The sequence below is a fragment of the Arvicanthis niloticus genome, chromosome 4, assembly GCF_011762505.2.
Source record: "Arvicanthis niloticus isolate mArvNil1 chromosome 4, mArvNil1.pat.X, whole genome shotgun sequence".
Classification (NCBI taxonomy): Eukaryota; Metazoa; Chordata; class Mammalia; order Rodentia; family Muridae; genus Arvicanthis; species Arvicanthis niloticus.
In genome coordinates this window covers 46,754,471-46,768,285 of record NC_047661.1, presented here as the reverse complement: position 1 = coordinate 46,768,285, position 13,815 = coordinate 46,754,471, and the positions used below count along the sequence as shown (strand labels likewise).

The following is a 13,815-nucleotide window of genomic DNA, read 5'->3' as shown; positions in this document are numbered from 1 at the left end:
GTTTGTAAAAACAAAGTTACCAACTTAAAAATTGTTTCTGTCTAAAGCTTACTTCAAGAAAATTTACTGCCCATTATGCAGTAAGCATTTAAAGGTAGGTATTATTATGTATTACCTAACAGGTATTTATTTGTATAACTTTGAAGATGTTTTCTAAAGGCTTTGAGACAATTTTGTAGCCTATAGGACTAGTATGCACGTCTAGCATCATGCTTGGCTCCAGTTTTGGTTGCTATCTTTGTTTTTCTTAACTATAATAATTCATGCTATGGATGAATCATTGATAGATAAACAAATTGTGACAGGGCAAGACAGTGCAGAAATTCCTCTATATTATATTCTTGCTGAGGCCATTTCAGTTTTAACTAGAATTTGATCTCCTGATGAAGAATCCTGTGGAAAATTACCCAACTCTACTCTAGAAACCCAAGGTCAAGATGCCCCAGCTAATTGCTTATCTTAGCTCCTGTTAAACTGCTTGTTTGCACAAAACCTCCCCCTGTAGCTACTGAGTGAGATAAAAGGATGAGGTTTTTACCTTTAAAAACCCCTTACCATAAATACTTGGTGCTACACTTGGGTCCTGACTACTGGAATGTGGCCCCAACCAGCTGTAATAAAGACTTTCTATTGGCTATAAACTTTGAGTTGTCGCTAATGGTCTCCCCATAACAAAATATGTCTCTTAATCAAGTTAAGACATCACACTTTCATCTGGCAAACAATGCTCAGAAGTCAGACATCTCCACAATTTCATGGACAAATCTGAGGTTTCTGCATACACTAATGCATTTCTTGACTTCAATATGTATCCATACATGAATGGATATACTGTTTCCCTGAGTCAATACTGAATGGGCCTAACTACTAGGGAGAACTACATCCATAATCAAAAGCACAAAACAAAACAAAAACAAAAACAACAACAAAAAAAACCCGAACCAAAACAAAAAAACAAAAAACCTCTAAAAACCAAAAACCAACCCCCCAAAAATCACAACCCAACAGGTAATTTTTAGAAAATACATTACAAACCAAACTCTCCTGCTGAGGCTTTTGCCTTCTGAGTTTTTCTGTGGATACAGCACAAAAGTAGATGTTGGGATAGCTCAGTACTGATTTAAGCCAATGTTTACTAAATTCTTAGGTCTCTTCTCTCTGTCTCTCTGTCTTTTTGTCTCTGTCTCTGTCTCTCTGTCTCTCTCTGTCTCTCTCTGTCTCTCTCTGTCTCTCTGTCTCTCTCTCTCTCTCTGTCTCTCTCACACACACGCACACACACACACACACACACACACACACACACACACACACACGTTTTCTTGTTTTGTTGGGCCTGGTGGTACAGGCTTATAATTCCAGATACTTAGAAGGCTGATTTAAAAGTTTTTTAATTGCAAGTTTAGGTTCAGTTAGAACAACTTAGTGAGACCCTGTTTCAAAAATAAAGCATAACGAAAGGGTTGAACACATAGGTTCCATAGCAAGTGGAACATTTGCCTAACAACATAGAAAGCCCTAGGCTCAATCCCCAACAACAAACTCTAGCTTATACAAAGGTTTATGAGTGATGTTTTGCCCCAACAGATAGGCAATGATATCAAGGAAAAGTCACTATAAGCACTGGGCAAGGAACCTTAAACTGGAAGAGGGATTCATAGGTTTAGGCCCCATCTACTTAGAGACCATGCCTCAGGGTTGACTCATATCAGTGTTGAAGTCTTATCTTGTATTTTACACACTGAAGTGTTCCATATTGTATACTAGATTATGTAATCATCCTACTTCAATTTATTAAATAGATATGTGTCTATGAGTTTTTCACTGGAAATAAAACATTTCCATTCTGAAGAAGGTAGGAAAAGAGAAAAGAAGCCAAGAATCTCTGGGGTTCCTCTCTTCTGATTATTCCTGACCTGCCCAGTCTGGTTATAACTCCAGAAGGGATGGGGAGAATGAGAAATCATAAGATAGATATGTGGGAACCTCAGACTGAGAACTTATTTTGTAGGTTTCAGGATTCCCAAGAGAATTCTAAGCCCTGGATAGATGGTTTGCACCAGCAGGGTTAGCCAGCAGGGCAGCACCATAGGTGATCCTGGTCCTTTCCCAGACTGAGAGGTTGCTACACTTTCTTCAACTGCCTGATGCCCTTTTTGGAAGAAAAACAGATGAGATAGATCCTAGATGAATAACTTGACTGTTTAAAGTTAAATGAGATAGAATTAGCATTGAATGGGATATTTTAAAAAGACTCTTCATTTGCCATCAACAAGAAAAGACATTTTAGGGAAATATATGATCATAATAAGGGAAACATGCCTTTCCCATCCATTTACACTTACATTCTCAGGGCCATAACAAGGTGAATCTGTAACAAATTGTTCAATAGTCATAAACAGACAACAAATCTTATTCTAGTGTTATCCCATAGAAATATTAAATTACTTTCTGAAATAATATTTGTAGTTATGCTATCATAATAGAGAAGCTGAAAAACAAACAGAAAAGAATCATTTTTTTGGTCATTTGGGCTGTGGTTTGTCTCTCCATGGCATAATATAAGCTTGTCTCTAATATTACATAGAATTAGCTTTTCTACATTTCCACAGCTATTACCAGAGGCAAACAAATAGATTACAGTCTCTACTGATTTTACTCAATAAAGAAATCCCAGAGTTCCAATATTTACCAGTTAACCAAAGCTACATTTTGAATAATTACATATCAGCTCCTCATCAGATCTGCAAAGAGATTAAAAATATAACCAGAACCCATTATTAAAATAGCAGATGTTTATTTATTTGGCTCTGGGAAGTTTTATGACAATTATATTAGTTTCCTAATATAAATATTTTCGATGAAAATGTGGTTGGCTAAGTGTAGGTTTATGAAGAGAGGTTGTATGAAGTTTGGAGAGAAATCTATTTCTTTTCTCTATGTGGATAAAAGAATATAGTCTGTGACAAACATGTAAATGTGCTATGTCTCTATTTAGAGTTACTAGATAACTTAGTATTTAATATTAGTCTCAAGGGTTATAAGATATTATGATTATTGCTCTTCTTATATGTTTCCACCTATAGTACAATATATATATATATATATATATAATAGGAATTATATATATATAATAGGAATTGTATATATTTAAAAAAACACAACTTGCTTTTCTACATACTTTCTTAACTAGTGTAGACAATAAAAACAGAAAGTCTTTGGAGAGTCATTTTTGTTGTTGTTAATGAAATCTTAAAAAGGCATCATTTCTTTCCTCCCCACCTTTATTTTTTTCTTTTTAAACAAATGTAGAGAGAAACATGATTTTAAAATTGAACTTGGTTCATTTTAGAGAAAGCTAATTTTATGCCTATGTTGGCTTTCTGAAAAAGAAGCTTAAATTCCACTGGATGGTGGAAGCCTTTGGGTGGCCAAGAATTAGTTGTAGGGAATGTAAATTCTAATTGTCAGACACTTGGAGTAGAAATCCAGACTCAGACCCACAAGGTGGCTTGCTGAGGACTAACTGAATGAATTTGGTCAATGGTGATGGATCAAAGCAGCCTCATTTTGATACAGATAAGCTTCTGATCTCTAATGCACCCTTAACTTGAGTTTCTCTAAACTTGCCTCTCTAAAGAAATAGGAAGAAAATAATTAAAACTCAATTCAGCAATTCATTAAGTACATTTTTAATATTAAAGGCTAGAGCAAGCATGGATCATCAGTTGAAGAGCCTTTGATGAGTTTTCAGCTGGCTCACTCAGGGCTCATGCTTGTCTAGTACAATATACTTAAGACAAAACAAATATCCATATATACCATAGGGATAGATAGACATGCCAGGAAATGAAAGATAGCAACAGAAGACTGTTTCTGAATTACATTCGTCTATACTCTATTTCACCTTGAGGGATTTTTTTTTTTTTTTTTTTTTTTTTTTTTTTACTTATTTAGTGGAAGCACTATGATTTGATTTAAGATGTTTATAGTGAAATGGTAGCTGAGTGGAAGGTCTTCCCATCTGGAAACCTGGGATTGGGTTTCCTGTAAATAAGAATGACCCTTGCTAGGGCACTGTGTAAGACACTGAGCGCATCTCTGTGCAGTCCTCAGAGAGGATGTACTGACTGGGTTATGGGACTCACCAGTTGGTTTCTGGGGGTAATGAAGGAAATAAAGGGAGATAAGGTTCACTCTGTGACAGGTGAGGGAGATACAGCTAAGGAGGAGAGGTAGGAGCAGAGGCGTGGGTGGGGAGCTCTTATGATGCTGAAGGATGGATTTGAGCTGAGAGATTCACCAGGGGAAGAAGTGGGGGATGGTAAGAGCCACAACTGAACAGAAAGGCACAGATGGTCAGTGGGTCTGAGGACAGCTCCAGATCCTGGAGAAAAGCTGGGAAGATGGAATGGGGCTGGAGAGAGACAGCTTGAATATCGCGTTTAATTTGGAAATGTAACCTGTAGGTGATATAGAGCTATCAGACTATTAAAGTAGGATGAAATGTCATCCAATTTGCATTTGAGAAAGATACTGACAGCAGTGTGGAGGATGGAGTGGAGTGGAGTTCAATTAGGAGGTAATTGCAGTAGCTGCATAAGAAAGTATTGGAGTCTAAAGTACTGCCTTCGATTGACAGGAGCTTTCTATGGGTCCTCGATATAGAGGCTGTTATCTCTACAGACTGCAGAGCTTCACTGGGCTCCCAAAACACTGCCTGTATGCTTGCCCAATAAAGGAATTCCTCAGGAGTTCAGACATTTTTAGCACTAATGTCCAGCTTCTGTAATCCTTCTTTCCCTCTGAATTATCACTGACAGATAGTTCATCTTCTTCCCCTGGGGGCATTAAAAGCAAATGAGCAGCTCTCATTTGGGAACCAGGAAAGGATGAATTATGGATTCACCACCATTCTGAGGTGTTTAAAAACCATGACTATAACACAGAGTCCCTAATGAGGAGGGTGGCCAAGGAGCAGGGGTGGTGTGGACAGTATGATGTTGATGCAGGTGACAGACCTGGAGGGAGGGGTGTGTTGGGAAGGCAGTGCAGTCATTTGACAGGGCTTCTGTCATGGTGGATTGCAGATGGCTTTGCAACAGAATGACTTTTTTTTTTTCTTTTTGTGTTAGAAAATTGATTCAGAGAGAAATCCTGTTAAATTTTACTTTGTGTTCTGTGTGTACAAGACAGATTTGATTCAAACAGCTTCTGGCAACATTGGAAGGCTGTTTTGGGGGCCCTGTTCACTATGAGCTTCCACTTCTTAAACTAGTTGGGCTTTTCACCTCAGCTGTTCTGGCCTCATGGGCTGTGTTGACAGGCTTGGGCAAACCACACTATAAGCTGTCTTTTGCTACTTTCTGACTTCTTTCTTCCATCTTTCTCTACGCCTTTTCTTCTACCCTTCCAATTCCCTAATACTGGATAAGAGAAAAAAGAATAGAGAGGAAAGGAGAGAGATCCCTGAATAAAGTCAGGAGGTGGAAAGGGGGCAATGTTATTGTTAGACTACTTCCTGCTGATTAGGGACATTGAGTTCCTTGGAACAAGTTTAATGCTCACTGTCAGGATATCTAATTTCTTTTTCTTGTTTCTTCTTTGCACATGACTACTTAACAAACTGTGACCAACAATACCAACAACAACCAACAACCAATCAATAACCAACAACCAACCAAAAATCCACCATGCCTCAGGGGGTGTGGGGAGCTAGCATTTATATACCCTCTGAAAAATTCCCAGAATTCCAAATGCCATTCAATCACAGAAACTATCTGCAACATGCAAAATCACAGGCCTGCCAGAGCATGAGTCTCACAGTCAGGTGCTGTGGACCATCTGAAGCAGCCTCATATCCCACTCCCGGGATTAAAATGAAAACCTCTTTATAATATTTCTGTGTTTTTAAAAGAAATCAAAATTCCAAAATTGTCACTATAGCACACAAATCTTTGAAGTGACTTTGCCATTTCTTGTCATTGACAGATGTTTGAGTTGCAGTTTCATTTCTTTAGTATATATTTCAACTTTATAGAATGAACGGAAACTCTCTGAATAAAATGTTTCAGCCACACACATTCCAGCTGTGTCCAACACCTCTTCCTCACACTGCCATCTACCTGGAAACAAAAGACAGAATTGTTTCTGCACAGAATTTTCTCTATGTTTTCCTGGGGAGAGGGGTGTAACCATTCCAGATGGCGCACTCAAGGGTGACCAGAAACCATACTGACTACAGAGTCATTGGCAACAAATAACTTTGGGGTGCTACATGTATTTATTAGTAAAGGAGGGAAACTAAGGCTGATATAAATTTTACATTAGGAAAATAATCCTGTAAAGCATTAGTCTAAGCTGAGTAAGAACCTAGTGAGCTAAAAATTCCCCCAGGTACTTATAAAGTTGATGTAAATGAAGGAGGAGGCATTAAAGAGGAAACATGGGAGCAGGAGACTGGGGCGGTGAGGGGGGACAGGTAGGCGATGGAGAGACTATACCTGAGTCCTGAATGCCCAGTGTGAGCACTCAGTCTTGAAGCAGTTCTCTGCTCAGTTCTAGGGTATAGTTGCCAAAATATGCCTATGATATTGCAAGAAGAAAATGCCTTGGAGCGCATGTGTTTGTATTTTAAATCTCTTTTTCAAAGTATTTTTACCTTTTGAAATTTTTAAAATTAATAAAATATGAGCATAGTAGACATGAATTTTTTTTTAAAGAAATGCTTCTCAAAACGTGCTTGGTTTTTCTAATTAAGAGACAAAATAAAAGCACTTTAACATAATCTACCATACAATAAACAAACCGTATACCAAGATTCTCCCCCCACCCCCAAGGGCTTCTAGTGAAAAGGCTGAAAACACACACACACACACACACACACACACACACACCATTACAAGCACTCAGTGATCTACCTCCTGCCATCTGCCCCCTGCCCAGGTTCTTATGTAAGAGTGCAGCAATGACACTCAAGGATGGGGACATATACAAGAAAAGAGGAAACAGAAGGGAGAAGATAAGAGTCTCCACACACGTTGTAGGCGAAAGGTCTAATGGTTGTAACCATTATTTTTAAGCAGGCAAGGTTATTAACGCACCCGAGCAAAGGGTGTTTTAATGTCTTTCCAGAAGAAAAATGAGGACATCAGGCATCTTTGTGTCACCTGTCAAGGGTTGTCCCATTTTAATTCTTTAGGAGGCAGATACTATGCTCACTAACAGCATGAGAAGGTAATTTCATCCCTTTAGAAAGGTAGCTTAACTTCTTATGTGCCATCTCTGAAGCTTGTCCTTCATTTGTATAGGTTGAATATATAGAAAGCTCAGATTTTTGCGGCATAAGCAGACTCAGGTCTGCATGCTAAGTATTTAGGTCGCCAAGGGTACATTCTTTACAGAGTTCTTGGGTCAAGTTCTTTATATCCACCGCCTCATTTCCTCCTGGTAAGTAACAACTGTGAGCTGATAGCTTCTTTGCATTGTTAGAGGTAGATATTGAGACAGTTTTAGTGACAGATTTGAGTTTCATAGCTAGCAAGTGTCAGTGAGGATTCTACCCACTCTACTCTGTACAACACGTTGTTTTTGAATACTTTGTGAAAGGACACTCCTCTCCAGTCTACAGACACCAAACCCCAACACTATTGCTGATGCCAAGACAGGAGCCTAGTATGGGTGTTCTCTGAGAGGCTCTGCCAGCACCTGACTAATATAGATGCAGATACTTACAGCAATGATTGGACTGAGTGTGGGGACCCCAATGGAAGAGTTAGGGGAAGGAATGAAGGAGCTGAAGGGGATTTCAACCCCATAGGAAGAACAACAATATAAACTAACTGGAACCCCCAGAGCTCCCAGGGACTAAACCTCCAACCAAACAGTATACATAAGCAGGTCTATGGCTTCAGCTACATATGTAGCAGAGAACTAACTGCCTTATCTGGCATTAGTGGAAGGGGAGGCACTTGGTCCTGTGCAGGCTTGATGCCTCAGCACAGGGGGATGCTAGAGGGTTGATGTAGGAGTGGGTAGATGGGTGGAGAAGCACCCTCTTAGAAGCAAAGGGGAGAGGGGATGGGGTGGGGGGGTTGTGGAGAGGAGATCTGGAAGGGGGACAACATTTGAAATGTAAATTAATAAAAGAAAAGAAAGAAAGGATACCTCATTCTGATAACACAGTGCTGGTTCTGAGAGCCAGGGTATGATTTTAGTTCTCTTGCCTTGAGGTACAGTGGTGATTACTACTTCTCATGTACATGTCAATATATTCTAGTAAATATAATCAAATGGGAATCAGCAGCCAAACCATCCCAAATGTTTTATGAGTCTCACCATATGTGTTTAGTTGTGTTATTACGTTGCCTGTCCTAATTAAGATGATAGAAATCTGAGTCGAAGTAACTATTTAGATGCCAGAGCTAAGACAGAATCACCATCACCCTGAGCCCTTCTATTCTCAATGTTGCTTTGCTATTTGCTGTCCAACTCCATTTTTAAAATGATCGTCACTGGAAATGTAAAAAATGATTATTTCTGTCAAATATATACTGAAACAGATGAAGCTAACCCAGAAAACCTGAAGTAATAGGGGCTGTATACTTTATTAACTTGTGAATTTTCCAGAAGACTTAAGGGCTTTCTAGCATGTTCTTTGGTCCTGGCAGAAATGAATAGGTTGACTTAGTCAGTAGTTTATCTGACTGGTAATGGTAAGCTATGATTGGGCATTGTGTTGGTGAGTTTGGGCATTGTGTTGGTGATTTTCTTCCATCTAGATACACTAATCTCTTCTGGGAACAGGAAACTTCAATAGAGGGGTTGCCATCATTCGACTGGCCTGGCATAACTGTGTGGGGCATTTTCTTGATTAATGGTTGGTGTTAGAGGGCTCAGCCCACTGTATATGATGCAACTTTTGGCAGGTGGTTCTTTTTTTTTTTCATTTTTTAATTGGGTATTTTATTTATGTACATTTCAGATGTCATCCCCTTTCCCCATTTCCCCTCCCTAGAGCCCCCCATCCCATACTCCTCCTCCTTTTTGCTTTTATACCATTTTAATTACAAGCATGTATTAAGGTCAGTTCTAGGTTGAGGGTCTAGCAATACAATAGATGTAAATAGTCAAGGAACAAGCAAGACAATAAACACAAATAGTCAAAGAACAAGCAAGGCATTAAACACAATTCTGTGAACACTCTCAAGATCACTGTTTCTAAGGGCTTATCAGGATGACCAACGTATCTGAGCCTATTTCCCTGTCCTAGCCCAAAGTCATTTTCATGTCTGAAGCCTACTTCCTTGTTCTAGTCTAAAATTTAGATTCCTGTCTGAAATTACTTCTTTGTTCTAGCCTAAGATTTAGATTCCTGTCTGAAATTACTTCCTTGTTCTAGTCTAATGTCAGATTCCTGCCTGAAGCCTACTTCCTTGTCCTTGGCCAATGTCATATTCCTGCCAAGCAGCCCATTTGCTTGTGGGCAGGTGGTTCTTAAGGGTATAAGATAGCATGCTAAACAAGTCATGGAGAGTAAGCCATTAATCAGTGCTGAGGGCTTGGCTGATCCAAGCCTTTCCCGGAGGTCCTGATATACAAAGATGGAACCAGAAACATGACTGAGAAAGCTAGTAATAGCCTCGGTTATAGTCTTAGGAGCTTTCCCCTGAGACCCTATGTGTCAGGAAGGAACACAGCTCTTTCTCTAAAACCAAGAATAAGCTTGGCAGAGTCAGAAATTTCCTAGGACCAGGGCCTTATTGGAACCGTGGTGGACCTTGAGAACTTAACTCTTCTCACTGTACAGGCTATGATTATCAGTCCCAAGGCCACCATGTGCTGGTTTCTGAGATCCCCGGGATATCCTGTGTTGCCTGCATTGGGTCTGCATTGGAATAGGCTAATCAATGTCAGGCATGGATGGAGGAAGTGCTTGGAAGACTCTAGATAGGTTCAGGAAGGAAAGCCATTGTCTTCAATTGTGTACCCATGGCTGACTCCCCTAGGTTCCAACGGATAGCTCCCACCAAATGGTCACACTGATGACCCTAGTTAAAGCAAGTGGATCATAAACCAACACAAAAGTCCTGAAAAAGTAGGGAGGACATGTGCTGTTGATAAGGATCAGGGTGGGGGGGTGATGAGAGAGGGAGGGCAATCAAAATGCAAGATATACAGGTATAAAACTGTCAACAAACACACTTAATAAATTAGAAATATCTTTAAACAGAATAGTTTGTATCTTTGGAACTTCTATGGTCAATGCCTTTTGTTTTATTTTTTTCTTTACATGCTTTAAAACAACCTTTATATTTTAAGTTAACATGTATATGGCAAGAAAGAGACAAGAAGCAAGGAAAAGAAACATATCGATGATCACAAGCACTCCAGTTGGATGTGTCCTTCCAGGTCTCGTATTACATATGTATTGAAACAGCTTTGATCACCTATAGTTAGCAAGAGTAGTTCTGCTAAAAACTAGAGATCATCTAGGTTCAGCCAAGTCACTGATTCAAAGAAGAAAACTAAACAAGCCTCAGTGAATGAGAATACCTTTTACCTTTTCAAAGGAAGCCAGGTGTATGCAGCAGTGTGGTTTTAAAGAACCCACTGGATTACTGTAACCCTTAGCACCCATCCTTGGTACTGTCACTAAATGTCTTTGAAGCAGTAACAGTGTAATCTCCATGGACTGTTGGTTGAAGCACCATCCCTCAGTAGGTCTGAGTGGGACTTTTGTGTGTGTTAACATATATGAAGTGTGAAGGAGGGGCTGTCTTTCCTTCTTTCCTGAGTGTTTGAGGCCATGATTTCTTTGCAGTCACATGCCAGTCAATTTATGCTCATGTGTTAGTTCATTCTGCATACATTTTCAGAATACGTGTTTACAACTGGGAAAGTAACCTTTCTAACATGAAACATACTGCTTTGATAATGTTTATTGTAAATCTAGAACTTACTGGGGTTTTTTTTGCAATGAAACACACACACACACACACACACACACACACACACACACACACAACTGCAATACCCACTTCAAGAATAATTCATTCACACTAATAGTCTTTCCAAATAATAGAGAATAATTTTGTTGGCATTGCAAGTTCCAGTGTGGATGAAGATTTATTAAGTACATAGAAGCAGAAACAAGACATGTGTTGATAAATGAACACTGGCCTATATTTATGGAGCATTTACAATCGCAATACACATGGGACTAAAGCATGCAAGTCCATTAGCCCAACACCATGAACAAAGAAGTTTCAGAAAATGAATTTAGGAAAGTTCCACTTGATATCTAAGTGTTATATGAAACAGAATGGCAAGGGACTCATGAGAAGTTGCTTTTTAAATGGCCCACGAATCACTGTTCGTGGTTATTTAGGAATATTTCCATGTCTGCAGTGAGCTACTTTCAATAACGGTAGTTGATTGGCATGTAATTACTACCTTCATTTGTATCCTGAGCCACTTCCACATTTATCTGGCACTGTAGCAGGAGCTCTCACTGCATTCTTTCTTGGATGTGAGAGCAGAGCAAAGCTGGTAACCAGAAACACACACAGACTTCAGAATAGTTGGTAGAGGGTAAGTGCAACACTTGGCAGGGGTGTTAGGAGGCAACATGGAGCTGAACAGATTAATGTCATCCATAGAAGACAATGTGTCCAACCTTTCCATGTGATTTGGCTGGAGACATCCTTTTTCTCTCCCCTTCAGCCCCACAGGCTGTCTTCTTTGTGTTCAGCTAAGTAGGAAATCAACACATAGCTGTGGAGGCAGCTGCTGCCCTTGCATATGCCATCTGAGAAGGTCTCTGTTCACCTCTCCTCTACCCAGAATCAACGTGGTGAGCTTATCTTCCAGCTGACACTCGTCCAAGGCTTTTTGTTCTTATCTTTACTCAACTTCCTCTGCCAGTTCTGGAACCTACCTCTGAAAATAGATTGCACTCCTAGGGGCCCATTTTAGTACATGACAAAAACAACGTCTTGTTCTAGCTTCTTCAGTGACATTTAGTTTGCTTCTAGAAGATTCTCAGGAGGTAGTAAAGCTAATAAAAATAGAGTGTTTATTTCTACTTTGTTTCTTCCCTAGCATAAGCCAAATTCAATCTCTTAAAAATTGTATATTTGTATAGCACTGACTCCTTAAAACCTACCATATTCATTACTCCTACTTGAAGTGGGCAGGGTGGGCTGTTGTTCCATGGAAGTCTAACTAATGCTTCCAAGGTCTATTGACTTTTCCGAGTAGAGACTGAGGAGTCTGGAGTCAGTGTTATACTCTGGCCATTTGATTTGTAGATAGGTGTTCTTACCCTAAGCCGTAGAGCCTCCTCACCTGGAGAGAAGAGGGGTTAAGCATAAGAAACTGCCTCTGTCTTCAATGTCTTCCAGGTGCTGCTGGGGTAACCATTTTTAATTTGTGCAGATGAACACTTAATCACAAGTTTTTAAATCAGGTCTTGCTATTTATTTTGAAAACTGTCTTCAGTCCTCCCTGGTAAGAAGAAATGGTGGTGGTGGTGGGGGGTGGGGGGGATAGGTAAGACCTTACCACTGTTACTCATGGCTATTACAGACTAGCCACAAGCATTCATTGAGATGGAGCATGCCGTCTGCTCTACCATAGAGGGATACGCATGTTGAGGAAGACTGCCCCATGGATTGAAAAATAGGATAGACTGAAATAACAGCTAGAAAGTGTTGAGCCGGGGGGACTAAAATGCTAAGGGGTGCAGAGAAGTGGCTAGTGCGGGGCTAGTAGAAGGTCATGATGAGAATGAAGAGCTGGCAGAAAATCAGTAGCCATCAAGGAGGACAAAGGGCATCCTGAGGGAGTGCGTTATCAAGGAGGACAGAGGATATCCTGAGAGAAGATGAGACTAGCAAAGGGTGGCAGGGAGATGGAGGCATGAGATGGACTTAAGGGGTAAAATCTTGAGGACAGCTAGAAAGTAATGTCTTATTACTTAATTTAACCTCGGCCTCTGAGTGGCTGTTGTTACCTTTCAAGATATCTCCTTGAAGGTCTGCATATGAACCTCATAATCCCATGTGGTGTGGCTTAGTCTGGAGACCCTGTTGTGAGGGGCATTCTTTCGTCTCTTTTCTTTCTTTCCAATTCTGAATAGGCCTAGTAGTGTCTTTTTTTTTTTTTTTTTTTTTTTTTTGAGACAGGGTTTCTCTGTGTAGCCCTGGCTGTCCTGGAACTCACTCTGTAGACCAGGCTGGCCTTGAACTCAGAAATCTGCCTGCCTCTGCCTCCCAAGTGCTGGGATTAAAGGCGTGCGCCACCACTGCCTGGCTAGTAGTGTCTTTTTAAAAAAATATTTTAATGTAAACAGCCAAAACCGAATGTGAACAAAATTTGTGCTCCTTCCCCATTTACCACCCCCCTTCACCTGTATCACGAGGTCCTTTGTTTTATTTATTTATGGCTTTCATGTACAGATGTTGTCGTATTAACATAACAGGCAGCATCTCCTTTAACTGTCTTTACTGGTAGAAAATATTACCACTATTTCACATGAAAAGCTGTGTCACTTGACAAATGGAGTTCCGGGAGCCTCGTCTCCCTCCAGTCACGTGGCTGCCTGCCTCACTGGCCACACTGCTTTCTCCGTGCCTGCGTCCCCTTTTGTTCTTGTTCTCTTTGCTGAAATAATCATTACCTCTCTTTGCCGCTGAACTTCTGCCTCTTGGTCAGAGTCCAGAATAAAATATAACCCATTAACCATGTTCATAGACAGAATCAACACTACCTGTTTCTGTGTGCAGAATCTGGCTTCCATCTCAGTGGTAAGGCCTG

At 40.1% G+C, this 13,815-nt stretch overlaps 1 protein-coding gene across 3 annotated transcripts in view; it reads right to left on the bottom strand.

Annotated features, from left to right (window-relative positions):
* The window catches only part of Kcnab1 (potassium voltage-gated channel subfamily A regulatory beta subunit 1), a 380,454-nt gene that overhangs the window by 128,908 nt on the left and 237,731 nt on the right, over positions 1 to 13,815 (bottom strand). The window lies entirely within an intron of this gene.